Genomic DNA, 17,973 nt, shown 5'->3' with positions numbered 1-17,973 from the left:
CTATGACAATCTAAACAGTTTTGGATACTTGTAGCATTCTATAATTTAGTAGTACAGGTTAAGATGTTTGAAATCAATTAATGGTATTTATTTAAAAATCTTCAATCTGCAGAAACCCTTACAAAAGTTGGCTCACTTTTAAAACAATTTTCCACTTACATATGTAAAAGCTACTATAAGGCATGCAAAAATATTTAACAAAGTTCTCTATTTCAAGATTATATTTTACTTAAAAATCATGGTGGAACATTTTATATTAACTGTCTCATGAAAATTCATGTCATTTAAATATAATGTTTAAGTATGTATGAGAATCTCTAACTTCAGGAAATGAGTTGTATTGCTTAATGATTTAAACTCTGCAGTATAACTAAGTAAGTTGTGTCAAATAACTGCTCTGTAAAATATACACAGGTTTAGCACATAGGATAGAGGGAATGTAGGATTTTCCCTCTTGTACATCACATAATTCAGGGTAGAAAGGAATCTTTCTAAGAAGCTAATTTTGGATTAACAAGAGAGATTCTACATAATTTCTTTTTCTTAGTTACTAAAAATAAAACTTTGAGCTTTTATTTTGCTTTAATATTTTATTTGTAACATTTAAAAATGCTTTGCTAAAACTTCAGTCTATCATTATTATTTAACTTTTAGAGCACAATACTGAGCACACAACCACAGTTTGGTTTTAAGAGACAGACTGGAAGCTTTACAAACAGAAATTGGGGGTGGGGGTGGAGAAGGGGGAGTGGTACACGGGCAGCAAGCACTGGGGTACTGCACACCCTTTCCTGCTATCTGCAGCAGATGAAGGCCAAGTGCCTGACTCTTGCCACCCAAGAACAAGAGGTGGGTGGAGTTCTGGGCTCCTGATTTAGGCTTCACCTAGCCCTGACTGCTGTGAGCATCTGGGAAGTCAGCCCAGCGACGGATGCCTGTGCTGCTGCTTGCACTTGCTCACTTGCTCGCTCTCTGACTTTTGAGCATATGAAAATAAAACATGAATAGTTAAAAATATAGATTTCTTTTAAAACAGGTTAATGCTAAGACTAATGCATGTTCTTAGAAGTAGAATGTGGAACCACACAGTTTTAACATTCATTTCACTTAAAGTATTATATTTAATTTTATTCCTTTTAAAAACTACAAAACACCAAATTTCATTTATAAAACTTGTTTCTTTTTTGTCAGGTCCATCGCACCATGTGTAAAATAGCTTATTTAGGCTTGCACACTGCAAATTTCAGTGTTGAAATTCAAAACTTACAAATTCTTTTCACAGCTTGCATACAGAATACTGTCAGGTTCTTTCAATTAATTTCTTCTAATTTTGTTACATTCATTTGTGGTAACCACAAAAAATCTGTCGTGTTTATTCTTTTTTACAACGTAACATGTGACACATACAGAAAAAAATCCATTATATTTTGTCCAGCTACCTCCCTTCTTCTCTTGGTCCATTTCACACTACCAGTACTTTAAAAACTGACATGCAAATTCTTGAATTTTTTTGAACTTCGTTTGCAAGACAGGGGGAACTCCCATCTGCTGACTCATTGCCGAAAGGCCCACCACAGCTGTTACCTATGCCAGGGTGAGGCCATGTTGCCTTTCAGAGTGTACAAGAAGCTGGAATAAGACACGGGGACAGACTCAGAAGTCCCAAGAACTCCAAGGGGGATGCAGGCATCACAAGCAGCATCTTCTCTGGGGCATCAAACAACTACTCATATTCCATAACTCTTTAACAAAGATGACCCCAGCATGTCACATACATCAATATTTAATCGTGTAGCAATAATGTACGAAGACTTAGAAATTATGGGAAACCAAAGATATCTAGAAAAACCTAGATATTTTTGTATTATTTTTGCACACTTTTGTAAGTCTAATTTTAATGGTAAGCAAAAAAATTTTGAAGGCCAGATATATTGCAAACTTGAATACAAAAGGTTAAAAACACATCTAAAAGATACAGAAGATTGCTTCTTTGGGACAAGGAAAGTTTTTAAATTGTAAGAAAAAAATTGGACAATTTAAAATCAATTTTAAAAATACTTTGAGTAAATAAAGAACAAGATATCTGCAATACATAGCAAAGAGAATATTTAGACTACATACACGTCTCATAAAAACTGATTTTTAAAAAACAAAAAAGTGACAAGATTTGAACATATTTTCCACAGAAGCATAAATTCAAAGACTAATAGCCAGTCATATGAAAGGATTCTCAAGCACTAATTATAAGGAAAAAGCTAATTAAATATTATGACATATAAAAGATCCATTGTTGTGGAGCAGCACATAAAGATGCAGTCTGTGAATCCAGTATCCCATACGGGTGCCAGTTCATGTCCCTGTTGCTCACTTCTTTACAGATTTACAGACAGGAGAGAAAAAGATCTTCTGTCTGCATGCTGCCTCACTCCCCAAGTCACTGCAACAGCCAGAGCTGAGCTCATGTGAAGCCAGGAGCTAGGAACTACCTCCAGGTCTCCACACAGGCACAGGGTCCCAAGGCTTTGAGTACATGCCCCACTGCTTTCCCAGACCACAAGCAGGGAGCTGGAAGAGAAGTGGAGCATCCGGGACATGAACTGGTGCCCACATGGAATCCTGAGTGTGTAAGGCAAGGATTTAGCCATGAGGCTATTGCACCAGGCCCAGCTGTTCTACTTCTAATCCAGTTCCTTACTAAAGTCACCAGAAATGTCATGGAGGATAGCCCAAGTGTTTGCGACATTGTTACCCACATTGCAGAATGGATGAAGCTCTTGGCTCTGGCTTGGCCCCGGCTTGGCCCCGTCCTGGCCATTGTACCGACCGGGATACTAATCCAGCAGATGGATGATCTCCACAAACAACAGAAAACTAAATCAATGAACAACCCACTGCAAAAATGCTAAAATTACCATGTATTCATATTAACCCTGAATGTAAATGGCTTAAACTCATCCATCAAACGTCACAGATCAGTAGACTGGATTAAAAAAAACAAAAGTTGGGCTCAGTGTAGTGGCTTAGCAGCTAAAGTCCTCAGTTTGAACACGCTGGGATCCCATACAGGCACCAGTTCTAATCCCAGTGGCCCTGCTTCCCATCCAGCTTCCTGCTTGTGACCTGGGAAAGCAGATAAGGACAGCCCAAAGCCTTGGGACTCTGCACCCATGTGGGACACCTGGAAGAAGCTCCTGGCTCTTGATTTTGGAATGGCTCAGCTCTGGCCATGGTGACCACTTGGGGGAATGAATCATCGGATGGAAGATCTTCCTCTCTGTATATCTGACTTCGCAATAAATCTTAAAAAAAAACAAAACCTAATTGTTGCCCACAGGAGATATATTTCACCAAAAAAGACAAGCAGAAACTATATCTCATGGATTTTGACATGCCAATAAACACTAGGATTATAAAAATTAATAAAAATGAATAAAAGATTGGCAAAACCACATGAGATTAAAACTAAGGAGTAACTGGAACATTTACAGGGAGCAGGAATGAAATCACTTTGGAAACGTGATATCGTCTAACAAAGTTAGACACACTCTATGACTCAGTTATGATCTAGCTATTATAATCCAATCACATACTAAAAGGAAACGCAGGCACATAAGAATTCAAAGTATAAAGAGGTTTGCAGCATTACTTATTGATAGTCCAAAAGTGTAAACTACTTAAACAGTCTTTATAAATAAATTGTGGCTGATTAATTTAATCTACTACATACAAAAGCCAATATGGCAGCAAACTAATGTTTTACCTGCAATGCTAGCATCCCATGTGGGTGCCAGCTTGAGTCTGGCTGCTCCACTTTCTTCCCAGCTCCCTGCAAATGGCCTGGGAAAACAGCAGAGGATGGTCCAAGTTCCTTGGGCACCTGAACCCATATGGCAGAACTGAAGAGACTCCCGGCTCAGTTATGGCCATTGAGGCAATTTAGGGAGGGCATCAGCAGATGAAAGCTCTCTCTCTCTCTCACTTGAACTAGAATAAATAAATCTTTAAAAAACCAAAAATTTATCTATTTTTGTTGGAAAGGCAGACCTATAGAGAGAAGGAAAGAGAGAGAAAGAGAAAGATGTTCCATCTGCTGGTTCACTCCCCAACTGGCTGCCATAGCTGTAACTGAGTCAATCCAAAGCCAGGAGCCAGGAGCTTCTTCCTGGTCTCCCATGTGGGTACAGGATCCCAAGGCTTTGGGCCATCCTTCACTGCTTTCCCAAGCCACAAGCAGGGAGCTGGATGGGAAGTAGGATAGCTGGGATGAACCACCAGCACTTAAAGGGGATGAGCCAATTGGGCCATTGTGCTGGGCCCAGAATAAATTTACATATATATATGTATATATATATATATATGTTGCACATACAGCAATGAAAATTAATGAGCTTATAGCTCTGTCTCTCCTGCTCTCTGAATATCTGCCTTTCCAACAAAAGTAAAATAAATCTAAAAAAAAAAATAAAGAAAAAGGAATCTACTTGAACATAATAAGGTACTTCCATGAAAGTAATATTCAATGGTAAAAGATCAAAAAAATTTATTCTAAGATCAGAAACAAGGCAAGGATGCCCACGTAGGTCAATTATTTTCAACAGAATGAAGTTCTAGCCAAAGCAATGGGGGAAGAAGGAGGGGAACAAAAAACAAAAACAGGAAAATGGATGATTTTAGATTTTGTGGACATTTTCTAACCTACAAGAAAGCTAAAATAATTGAACAGTAAACACATACACAATTATCATCTGAATTCTAAAACTGATATATTCCTTTATCCATCTTGCTTTTAAAGATTTATTTATTTGTATTGAAAAGCCAGAAATACAGAGAGCAGGAAAGACAGAGAGGAAGATCTTCTGATGACTGCAAAGGCAGGAGCTTTCTCTGGGTCTCCCACGTGGGTGCAGGGTCCCAAGGCTTTGGGCAGTCCTCGACTGCCTTCCCTGATCACAAGTAGGAGCTGGATGAGAAGCAGGGCTGCCAGGATTAGAACTGGCACTATACGAGATCCTGGTGCGTAAAAGTTGAGGACTTTAGCTGCCAACCTATCGCACTGAGCCATATCCACCATTTTTGGGAATGCATTTCAAAGGTATAAACATCTGCACACTTCACCCCAAAACCTGTGCAGATTTTAATAATTACTAGTCAATATGTCTGTTTAATTAAAGGTAAATTTTACATATGAAACGCACAAATCCTAAGTGTGTTATCATTCGATGCTTTTGAGGAGAGCATACTATCGCCAGTAGCTGAAGACCCACTATTGCACTAAGCCTTAGTTCTCACTTTGGCATGCAGAGCTTACTAACACACACTGTTGGGTGCCACACCTATAGTTTCCAGGCTAGGCTGATGCCACCAATCCCAGGGCTGGATACAAGACCAATATAACTTTTTCTTTAAAAAAATGTACTAACTGGCAAAAAAGATGTCCAGCTGATAACAATTATATGTTATCCTTTCATCCTTTCCAAGAGTAACCATTGTTCTAACTTTCAGTATGATAAAATTTCTACGCAACTTTTTTCTATCAAAATCTTCAATAAAATTGTTCAGTATATATTCTGTGTCTGTTTTCCACTTGTGTTGTATTTGTGAAATTTATATTTTCCCTATATTATTAGTTCATTAATTTTCATTGATGGTATATTTTATTCTTGAAGAGTTTATTCCAGAGATGTAAATATGGTCTAATTCCTTCAACTAGAAGCAGATTAAAAATAGTTGTCCTAACAGAAGACTCTCTGAAATTACCTTTAGCTATTTCAGCCAAATCAGTATACTTAGAAAAGTGAGCTACACTATACTCTCAGAATGAAATTGCAATTTTCCTTAGTGTTAAAAATATAAACTTAAAAAAAATGCATTTTTATTGGAAAGACAGATTTATAGAGAGAAGGAGAGACAAAGATCTTTTATTCACTGATTCACTCCCCAAATGGCTGCAAGGGCTAGAAATGAACCGATATGAATTCAGGAGCTTCTTCTGGGTCTCCATGTTGGTGCAGGATCCCAACGACCTGGACTGTCTTCTGCTGCTTTCCTGGGCCATAAGTAGGGAGCCATACGGGAAGAGGAGCAGGTGGGACATGAACCAGTACCATATGGGATCCCGGCACTTGAAGGCAGAGGATTAGCCAGTTCAGCCATTACACTAGGCTCAACAATATAACCTTTAAATGGCAGTACTCCATATGAACACTGGTTCATAACTTAGCTGATCCATTTTTCCATCTGTTTTCCTGCTAATGGCCTGGGATAAATAGTGAAAGACGGCCTGTTTTGGCCCCTGCTACCCATATGCAAAACCTGTATGAAGCTCCTGGCTCCTGGCTTGGGCCTGGCTGTTGTGGCCATCTGGGGAGTGAACCAGCAGATGGAATTTCTGTGTAACTCTGAATTTCAAGGTTCATAAACTTAAAAAAAATGCACCAAGTATTAAGTACTCACAATGTGAGAACCATTTAAATAGCTCTAACGAGGTATAACAGACATAGATCAGACTCCATGTTTAAAGTGTACAACTGAGCAAATTGGATACAAGAATATACCTGAGAAACCACTAACACAATTATCAGCTCCACCAACCTACTCATTAGGACTCAAACTCTACTGTTTGTCTGTAATCCTAGCATTTACATTTCCCATAACAACTAATGATGTTGTGTGTTTGTATACTCATTTGCTAATGATGCAGTATTTTGGTCACATTTGTTCAATTCTTTTGCATATTTTGTGACTAGACTGTTTTATGGATTAATTTAAAAATAATTATTTATTTGAGAGGAAGAGAGACACAGAGAGAAAGACAAAATGGTGTGAGCTTCTATCTGCTAGTTTACTCCCCAAACGGCAACAACAGTGAGGGGGCAAAGCAGGAAGCACAGAAGGCCAGCTGGGTCTGCCATGCAGGTGACAGGTACCCAATTCTGTGAGCCACCACCTGTTTGCCTCCCAGCATCTGCACTAGCGGAAAACTGGAATCAGGAGCAACGGATAGGATTTAAACATAGGTAGCCAAATACAGGATGCAAGGATCACAGCCAGTATTATAGTCAGTAGGCCCAAAATCTGTCTTCTCCCGAGTTTTGACAGATGCTGTGTACAGCTTGGTTAACAATCCTTTTCAGGAAGTGATTTGCAAAGATTTGTCTCTCAGTCTACAGCATGTTTTACATTCTCATTCATGTCTTTTACAGAGTAGAGGTTTTATATTACGATCAATTTTAGCTTATCAATTATCTTCTGAATAGTGCTTTGCTGCTGCTGCATCCAAGAAATCTGCCTACTTCAAGAAATTTCATCATTGTTCAATTTAATTTTTTTCTTCTATTAATTACTGGAGGAGTACTGAAAATTCTGCTAAAATTCTGTGTATTTCTCTTTCCAGCTATGTCACATATTCTGAAGCTCTTTTGTTAGATAAAAGGTTAGGATCGTGTGTCTCCTTTATGAGTGAATTAATGAGTATAATAATTTGTTGTAACAAAATAACCCTTTAATCTGGTTAAATTCTTTGTAGTCTAATTTGAGATTAAATATGGTGATTCAAGCTTTCTTTTAAATAATAGTAGCACAATATCTTTCCCCAAGTGTTTTTGGGAAAACAAAAGATATTCTGGTGCAAAAAAATTTTGAAATGTATGCAAATATTTTTCATGCTACCATTTTCATATACTTAAAAAAAAAATTTGTTTACTTGAAAGGCAGAGTTACACACACACACACAGACAAAGAGACACAGAGACAGAGTTTTCCACCTCCTGATCACCCCCAATGGGGTTAACAGCTGGGGCTAGACCGAAGCCAGGGGCTTCAGCCCCGTGTCCCACATGGGTGTAGGGGCTCAAGAACTTCATTCTTCTTTCACTGCTTTCCCAAGTGCATTACAGGATGAAGCACAGGAAGTGGCGCAGCCAGGGCAAGAACCAGCATCCACATGGAATGCCAGCGTCATCGTTAGCAGCTTAACTTGCTGTGCCATAATACCTCCTCCACCCCAATTCATGAACTTTTAAATGAGAAAACTTTATGGAGCTCAATTTTTTTGGTACCAAAATAAGATCTTTCAACTGTATTTTTCTTACTTTTCATTTTACACTTGAAATATTTTTTTACTTTTATATGAATTATTTGTTTTCTCTGGATTAATTGCATTTTTCTACAAACTTGTATGTGCCTTCATAATTAAAGTGGATTTCTTGGAGATGTGAAAGTTTTGAGTCTTAACCCAATAACCTCAGCCTTCTCCAAACAGAAACAGAAACAAAACTGATTTATCTCAAAGGCAGAATTACAGACAGCAGGAAGGAGAAAGAAAAAGAGAAAAGGTTATGCTCACTCTGCACATTCCTTCTCCAAATGGCCACAATGACCAGCATTGGGATAGCTGGAACTAGAACCTCCACCTTGGTCTCCCATATGGATGACAGGTACTCAGATTATCTTCTGCTGTTTTCTCAGGCACATTAGCAGGCAGCCAGATAGGAAGCGGAGCAGCTGGGACACGAGCCAGTGCTCATACAGGATGCTGCTGTCACAGGCAGTTTATCCTGCTGTGGCAAAACAGTGGCCCAACTCTCAGCCTTCTATGGTGTTTAGACCATTTACGTATAATGAGACATGCTGGGTCTTTATCATTTTCTTATTTGTTTTCTGTTTGTCTCACGTATTGTTAGCTTTCCCCTCTTTCTTTGCTTTGTTTCAGATTATCGCCTCTATATAATCTTATCTCTCCTGTTGGCCTACATACTGCAATTTTTTGTTTAGTTACTTTAGTAGTTGCTTTGGGGTTTATAATACGTGTCTTTTACTGACCACAGTCCATCCACAAGTACTATCGTATTACTTCAGGGATAAGTATCACTATCTTAGAACAATAAATCCACATTTCCTCCCATCTGGGACATTTTGCTATTATTTTCTTTTAACATATACATTAGACCCAATTTTATCAGCATCATTTTTAAATCAATTAAAGTGATTTGAAAGGCAGAGGACAGAGAGAGAGAGAAAAGCAGCGATGAAGCAGCAGGTTGATTTGCAGCTTGACTAGTTTCCTTATAGGTATGCATTTCCCAGTACTGTGCTGCTACCTAAAGGAACTCTTCTCCACATGTCCCCAAATGGCTGTGCGGCTCTTTCCTCTGGTTCTCTGGCTGCTGCAAGCTCTGCACGCCCTGAATTCTCTGTGCTGCCAATTCCATCTCAAATCACAGAGTCATAGACACAGAAGATCCTAACCGTTGCCGCACTCATGGTGGTTTGATTTTAATTCTGAAACTCAAGAATAGTTTGAACAAATTCTCTCCTTTAAAACAGTCTAGAACATGGGTACAGGGATAGTCACCCTTACATTTTACCTAACAGCTACTCTGGCACAAACACCAGGCCAGTTTCAGTAAGGGTCAATTACAAGATTTTTAAAAAATTGCTAATATTTAAGGAATAATGACCTCAAGTATCAGAAATAGCCAGTCCTTATAGTCACTAAAGAAACTCAAGTCATAAGAACCAGGTCACAATGGAGAATACCTGACTTAAAGCCAAAATCCTGAGAAAAATTTAAAGATAATGAAATCATAAATTATAAACAGTTTTTATTTAAACAAATACAAAGAAAAACAGATTTGTGAGTATGGCTATTTCTACAAGCCTAAAGGAGTTTTAATGCACAACAGCTATTTCTGTAAAACAAAGTACATTACTCTCATGTGATCACGTTTTAAAGAAAAAATTGAAGCTGTGCTTTAAACTGCACCAGAATATCACGCTGGGACCTTCTAAGTAGGAGACCCTTACTTAGGTTATTGAAGGTTACTGATAAAGAACATAACAGTTTAGAAGGAGGTGATGAAAAAAATCAAACAATTTAAAAAATTCTGCTCAAATATAAACTAAGATGCAGACTCTGAAGCAGGGATATAATAGTTCAGCATCTCAAACTGACTAGCACACAACCTAATTTATTGGGTATAGATAACATTCACACCAATGTTCATTTCAAAATGTACATCACTTTATATTTCTAATAACCAGACACAAGGGATCTTAAGGTATGAAGAGAGGTATAGAAGTCAAATAGAAATATCATTTCCTCTGTAAGATCAGAAAAACACCAAGTTTACAGCAGACTTATGTAGGACTTTTAAAATAACCAAGAACAGGATCTAAAAACCCACTAAATTTCAACAAGTGGATCTTTTTACTGTAGATACAGAAATAGTCCTCCACTTGGAAAGAAATAAAAAAAGGAAACTGAAGGTAATCCATTCTTTGCTTATTTTTACCCCACTCTGGAAAGACTAGTTTAAGTTGTCTAGGGCATAAGCTCAGAATTCTATTGCAAAAAAAGACAGGGCACTGGATAAGAATAATACTCAAAGAGTTTAGAGAGCAGTTGAAACTTGAGGACATGTACTATGTTTACAGAACTTCAAAGAATAAATCTTGGGCCCAGTGCGGTAGCCTAGTGGCTAAAGTCCTAGTCTTGCATGCACCAGGATCCCATATGGGTGCCGTTCTAATCCTGGAGGCCCTGCTTCCCATGCTCCTCCCTGCTTGAGGTCTGGGAAAGCAGTCCAGGACAGCCCAAAGCCTTGGGATGTTGTACCCATGTGGGAGACCCAGAAGAGGCTCCAGGCTCTGGCTTAGGACGGATGCAGCTCTGACTGTTGCGACCAATTTGGGGAGTAAATCAGAGGATGGAAGATCTTTCTCTGTGCTTATTCTCTCTGTATATCTGACTTTCCAATAAAAATAAATTTTTTTTAAAAAAGGATAAAGCCTAAACCCGAGATTTCTGACCTTTATTTGAAAAAAAAAAGACTGCCTTTCCCCCAACACATTAGTATTATTATACATAATCACTTAAACACTACTTAGCTTCATCGATTCCAACATCTCTTTGGGTGTTTATAATATACATGAGGAAAACAGAATAGATATTACTCCACATTTTAAACACTTGAAAACCAAGACTGAAAAAAACGAACCTGAAATAGTATAGCTAAAAAGTGGTAAAGTTGAAACTAAGATCAACATCTTGAGTTGCCATTTAAGGTACTTTGCCTTCTATCTATGAAACGGAAACAGCTGGAATGGTGAGGATGTTTCAAGTTTGACAAAAGGAAAAGAGGAAGTATGAATTGTTAATTTCTCCTTAAAGCAAAATTTAGATGTCAAAATTTCATTAACTTTTCAGACCCTGACAAATATTCATTAATATAAAATGTTAATAATAGGGGTAACTGTCTGTGGTTAAATGGAAACTCTTTGTATTACTCTACAATTTGTTTTGTAAATTTAAAGCTATTCTGAAGAAGAAAGTTTTAAAAACTTTATTAAATAGCAATTTATGAAGGCTGAAACTCATTCCAAAGAGTCTGTAATACCTATATATTAACAAAATATGGGATTTGCTAGAATAAATAAAGCATAAAAGTTTTGCGGTTTTGGTTGGTTTTGAAGTAAGATGAAAAGAAACATACCTAATTCTATCCAAACAGAGCCTCCTCTTAGCACATCTTTTCCTAGTGCCTAACACCAACCCTGTTTCACAAATGTATTTGCCAATGCCTTATATTGTACCATTGATCTCCTGACACCACAAAATAGTGTGACTCCAGTCAAATGGTTCATGCAGCCACACCTGAGGCACCACAATCCACCTGGTAATGGTACACGAGGTAGTTTACCAAAGGAAACAGGGCTTTGACACACACGTCTATACACTCGGACTCTGAACAGATGTTTCATGTCAATAAAATTTCAAAATAAAAATAGCATTATTATTCTTTACATTGACATAGCTTATCTTAAAATATCCTTGGTGGAAACACCTAAGAGATTCCAGGTCTTCTTTGACTTAAGTTGCATGACTTTGATGACTCAAACTAATCAATAAAAGTATCAATTCTTTGGCTATTCCACTAACACAGTTACTTTTCTAACTTAGAAGAGTTATCACATAATATCCAACTGTTCCTCCTTTAAATCATCTTATCCTACCTCCAAGAATAAAATTCCATACTGCCTGTTCCTCTGTTGGTATAGACCACCAACACCAGTCTAAGTTTCTAAAATTTCAGTTGGCATTCTAAAAAAAAAAAATGTAAAATAAGCACATGCAATTACCTTATGTAAATTCTACATCAAATTACTGTGTAACTATTTTCACTGCCATAAAGCCTGGCTCAAAGGCTTTTCTTCTTTCACTTCCTAGTTCTAAATGACTCTTGCTAGAAGTTTGGCCACAAAATAGTAACAGTAGCACTTACTATGGCTTATTTTTTTTACATTCAGTATAACATAAGGAAAATATTCTGTATTAGTCACAAAACACACAGAACAACCAAATAGCCCAAACAATAGAGGAAGCTTCAACAATAATTGCATAAGGAATAGCCTGGTCAATTATTAGCCAGGACTCAGTAAACTGGGCCCAGGGCCAAATCTAGCACATAGACAGCTTGTTTCTGCTTAACCCTTGAGCTAAGAATCATGTATATATATTTTCTTTTTTATGTTTCTAAAAGATAATAAACAAACAAGAATGTTCAACAGAGACTGTAAATAGCCTGTAAGGCCTGAAAGATTCATCATCTAGTGCTCTACAGAGAGTTCGCCAACTCTTAATCTAAGCTATATGAGCAAATATGTCTAAGTTATCCAATATACACAGAAATTGAACTATTAATAAGTCAACATAGGAGCCAGAACCATAGCAGAGTATGCTAAGCCTCTGCCTGAGGTGCTGGCATTCCCTATAAACACAGTTTTGCATCCTAGCTGCTCTACTTCCAATCCAGCTCCTTGCTTATGGCCTGGGAAAGCAGAGGATGGCTCAGGTCCTTGGGCCCAGGCACTCATATGGCAGACTCTGGAAGCAGCTCTTGGCTCCTGACTTTGGATCACCTCAGCGCTGGATTTTGCAGTCAGTCGTTTTGGGGAGTGAACCAGCAGATGGCAGATCCTTCTCTGTCTCTCCTTCTCTCTGTAACTGCCTTTCAAGTAAAAATAAAACAAATCTTCTAAAACATGTCAAGATAGATGCAGGTTTTCTTCAGTGAGTTCCTAATGATGCAGCCAAACCACTTTGCCCAGCCCCGCCTATTCCTCTTCTGACCTTGCCCTGCGGCTTACCTAAAATGTCCACCTAACCTCTTTCCTCCTTCCTCATAATACCTGTCCTTGGATGCTGTACTGCTTCCAGCTCTGCTTGTCCATCTCCTGTGGCACGACTTTCCCTTTGTCACATAAATTGTTCCTCATTTTGAAGTCTGACTTCTTTCAATTGCCTTTTAGGATTCCTTGAGCCCGGTCTGAAAGCACTTCCCATTAAAGTTGTTACCACAAACTTTAAAACCATCTTATACTTTATGTTAGTAACTTAGTCTATATTCCCAACTTTTTTGTAGAGTACTTGAAGGGGACACATTATACTGCTTTTTAAAAAATCTGTACTTTAATATTTCATCATCCCCTGAGCACCTGCCTCTCCCAAATGCACCTCTAGATTTGAAGAAATAGTCGTCTCGGGACTGGTAATTTGTGACAAGTGACTGGAAATAGATATATATGATACCCCTAATGGAAACTGATGGAAGACCACAGACATCACTGAAAACTCAGAAGGGACAATACATACTGAAGATAAGCAACTGAAAAATATGATTCAAGAGATGCCCCAGGGCCTGTACTGCTCCACTTCAGATCCAGCTCCTTATTAATGTGCCTTGGGAGAGCAGCTTCCAGCAGGTGGTCAAGGTCTCGGACCTCTACCCCAACACAGGAAGTCCAGATGGAATCCTAGGACCCTGGCTTCCACTTGTCCCAGCCACAGCTGTTGCAGCCACTAGGGGAGTGAACCAGTGAAGGAAAGATTTCCTCTCTCTGTAAATCTGAATTTTAAATGAATTAAAAAACTGAAGGGGAAAAGTGAGAGAGAGAGACATTACTGAATAACAGACTAAGTGACAGAAATATTAAGAAAATAATAAAAGCTCACAATACATGTCAAAGAACAAATTTGACTTACAGGAACACTACTGGCTAGTAATTTCCTTTTAACAAGCAGCTCTTGACACACACAACGCACACACACACACACACACACACACAGAGGCCATATTTTATTTTGTAAGGTGATAAACTGCAGCAGTTAAAGATTCAATGTAATTGATAAACACAATATTCTAAATGTTTGCATTTACCTTATTTTCATGAATCTGACTGTATTCAATCTTTGCTTTTAAAAAAGCCAATCCTTATCTTTTTCTTACCTGCTAATAAAACTGGAAATAATATACACATACCTACATCACTTTTAGAGACTCCATCTAGACTTGCTTTCATGGAAAAATGCAACAAGAATTTTTTTTCTTTTTAAATAAACTATTTGGTTAATTTATCAAACTTATTTAAAAATACAGGTAAAACAAAAGGTGCATAAGTCTTATACTGTAAACCTAAAAATAGACAAATGTTCTTAGCATAAATTATTACTCAAGAACCTGAATTAAAAATGTGGACATATTATAAATTAAATGCTCTTTGCCTAAATAAAGCTACAAAACACAGTAAGAATATTAATCACACATTCTTCTTCTTTTTTTTTTTTTTTTGCTGGGTTTTAAAAGAATTTCTCAGCCTTCACCTATTCCTGGCTGCCTTGGCAAGAGTTAAACTCTTTTTTTTTCTTAATTAGCAAAAAAAAAAAAAAAAAAAGTCCAATATTATATCCTAGGCTTTTGAGAAATAACAAGTTAGCCTTAAAATGTATGGTAAATTAAAACAGATCTGTTCTTAATTGCTGCAAGAGGAAGTGATGACACAGATGGCACAAAAGAATCTGCATATCATTAATTTGGCAGAAGTAAATTACCCTTATCATTATGTTTGACTGAGGCCAGTGGCAATCAGGAGTTTATTCTGCCTGAACATTCGATGATTTGCAGAATTTAGACGGGGAAAAGGAACTAACTGAGAAGCATACAGGTGGTAAGAGGTAGTCAGCCCAGGATAAAAGCATTTGCTAGTTAACAAACACATGGAAAACTGACAGATGATGTATGAAGGCAGATAAGAAAACAGTCAAACAATGTGACAGTGCTCAAATTTTCAAATATAAAATCTAGTAAAACATTAACATGATTTTTTTTCCTGTCAAATCACCATTGTAGGAAGCTACAATAATATTGTTATTGGTGACAGCAAGACTCATTAGTGCCATAAAATGCTAAAACAAAAGTGGGAGTTATAATTTATAAAAGGTGTGTTAAAAATCCTCCTTTATCACTATTTTCTGCTAGGCCCACCATCTGTCTCCATGAGCACTGTATCTCATGACTTGAGAAAAATTAACCAAGAAAATACTGAGCGGGCAGGGGGACTGCCTTATAACATTTCAATTTCCACAAAACTTAACAAGATGGCAAAAAAAGAGAGACAGTTTTAGCAAATACACAAAACTAAATATTTATCCAAACACAAGATCACAGCCACAGAGCGCAATTTAATCTCTGCCTAGCATATGGCTCCAACTCCTGACAGGCATATGTTTGATACCGGGGAAGAGCACAGTGATAGAATACTATAGAAAGAGTGCAACTGATAGGTTATTTTTATAAAACAGAAACACACACACACAGACTTTGGTTTCAAGAACTAAAAATACAAAACCTCAGTAAGACGCAAAAATGCTTACGCCACTCAGTCTGAAAAGCCATCGGGAGCATAGAGCAAGATTAAACCTGGTGTCCTTCGTTAATAGGTGGGCTGATATCAAGGTTCCCAACGAAATTTACGTAAAATCTCTCGCTCAACATCCACACAAATCTCTAATTCACAATCCTTAGAAAATCACCACCCCGTAACCATTACACAGACCCCCTAAAACATTGCAGAGCTTTGTAACTCTACAGTTTTAACACGAGACAGGATCCGCGAGCATTCACTACCGCTGCGACTGCTCTCCTCGCAATCTGACGTCGAAAAATTTGCTCATTTTTTTTTTCTTTACCTAACACATGACGTCCTTCCCACAGCCGTGTGTCAAGAAAGTTCAAAGATCCAGGTTGTTAAAAAAAGGTCCAGGTTGTTAAACAGGGCGAGGGCTGCGGCTGCGAGTCCACCTCCCGACTGAACAGGTGGTTAAACTCACCTGGGGAGAGGAACGGCCAGGCAGCGTTCACACAGATCAAACAGCAGATGGGCGGGTTTTCGAGGTTTTAACCCCAAGTTGGGCGGGGAGGGGGGAGGGGGAAGGGAAGGAAAGAGTGAGTGTGTGTGTGTGGTGGTGGTGGGGGGGGCTCTCTTCAGAAAAGCGTTCAAGTTTGGCAGCTCCCAGAGGAGGAGGCGGGGGCCCGGGGAGGAGGACGCGGGGTCCCGGAGGAGGACGCGGGGACCGGGAAGGAGGACGGCGGGGACCCGGGAGGAGGACGGCGGGGACCCGGGAGGAGGACGGCGGGGACCCGGGAGGAGGACGCGGGAGGAGGACGGCGGGGTCCCGGAGGAGGACGCGGGGACACGGCGGGGTCCCGGAGGAGGACGGCGGGGACCCGGGAGGAGGACGGCGGGGACCGGGAAGGAGGACGGCGGGGTCCCGGAGGAGGACGGCGGGGACCCGGGAGGAGGACGGCGGGGGCCCGGAGGAGGACGCGGGGACCCGGGAGGAGGACGGCGGGGTCCCGGAGGAGGACGCGGGGGCCCGGAGGAGGACGGCGGGGTCCCGGAGGAGGACGGCGGGGTCCCGGAGGAGGACGCGGGGGCCCGGAGGAGGACGGCGGGGTCCCGGAGGAGGGCCGCTCGCGCCCCCGCGCCCCCTCGCGCAGGCTGGACAGGCTGGAGGGCGTCCCCGCAAGGCGCGCCCCGGGCAGGCACGGCCCCGGCAGGTGCCCGCCAAGTCGCCGGGTCCCGCGCCCCTCGACGCGGGGTGTGGGGTGTGGGCCGGGCCCCTAGACGGGGCTGAGCCCTGTCGGGCACCCCGGCCCTCCTCCCCAGCCTAACGGTTTCCGTGGCTCCAGCTCCGGGGCGGGACGGGACTGGGACGACTCGGGGTGCCCTCCTGCCTTCTGCAGAGGGAGTGCCCGCGCTCTCACCTCCTAGTCACGCCGCCGCTCTGAGGCAGAGGAAGGCGGCTCCCCTGACGCCTCTTCCTCGGGTTCCTGATCGAGCGCTGGCTACCTCAGAGGCAGGGCCAGCTCCCAGGGCCGCCGCGGCCGCCGGCGCGCTGACTGTTGGGGTTGTTTCCCGGCAGTGACGGCGCCGCCTCAGCCTCGCTCTTCGCTCCCTCTCCGCGTAGCTCCCGCTTTCTGTTTCACCCGAGGGACCACGAACGCCGCCGCCGCCATGCTTACTACGGACGGAGCCGGGAGGAGGAGCCCAGAGTCGGCGAGCCCAGTGCGGCTGCGCGAGCCCCGCCGACGGCGCCCCCGGCCGGCTGGCACCCCGCGCCCCCCGCCCGGCGCCCGCCTTCGCCCCGGGTCTCTCCCCTGGGTGGGAGTCTCCGCGGAACCCTGGCGCGTGGCGTCCGAGCGCCCCAGCACCCTCGCGCCGCTCCCGGAGCGCCCACCTAGCCCCAGACTCGCGGCTCCGTCTTCCTCTCTCCCGAGTCTCGGCTGCACCTGGCTCCGAGCCACACTCAGGAAACGTGTAGTTCATTGACGTTCCTGCGGGCTGCTCACTCAGTTCTCAATCCACATTCTAAAGTGGCTCCCCTTCGAAACGCACCTTGTCAGCCCCTTTCCGAAAGCACCAGAATTTAACACCGCTCGGCAGGTGCTTCTAAGGAACCCCCTCCCAACCTCCTCAGCCCCCTCAGCCTCCTCAGCCTCCTCAGCCCCCTCAGGAGACTACGAAGCCAACGTAAGAGGGCTTTCCAGTCACGAACATTTAGAGCCCGGGGTCTCGATAGGAAGAGAAAAAAAAAAAATTAAGAGCTTTACTTCCATTGAGAACATGAGGGTTCAT

The 17,973-nt window shown here is 41.2% G+C and overlaps 1 protein-coding gene across 2 annotated transcripts in view; it reads right to left on the bottom strand.

Moving 5' to 3' along the window:
• The window catches only part of FNDC3A (fibronectin type III domain containing 3A), a 130,678-nt gene extending 113,282 nt beyond the window's left edge, over positions 1 to 17,396 (bottom strand). Inside the window, exon 1 of one of the 2 annotated variants that reach the window (XM_040991421.1) lies at positions 17,103 to 17,396. The gene's annotated coding sequence lies outside the window, so the exon portion shown is untranslated. Of the gene's footprint in view, positions 1 to 16,024; positions 16,245 to 17,102 lie in introns of those variants that run through there. The other variant, XM_040991422.1, reaches the window with a different exon arrangement.
• Positions 17,397 to 17,973: the final 577 nt, after the last annotated feature.

The sequence above is a fragment of the Ochotona curzoniae genome, unplaced genomic scaffold (assembly GCF_017591425.1).
Source record: "Ochotona curzoniae isolate NIBS_2020 unplaced genomic scaffold, NIBS_Ocur_1.0 contig_64, whole genome shotgun sequence".
Lineage (NCBI taxonomy): Eukaryota > Metazoa > Chordata > Mammalia > Lagomorpha > Ochotonidae > Ochotona > Ochotona curzoniae.
Note: the sequence above shows the minus strand (reverse complement) of the source record. Positions and strands in the feature narration are given on the sequence as shown.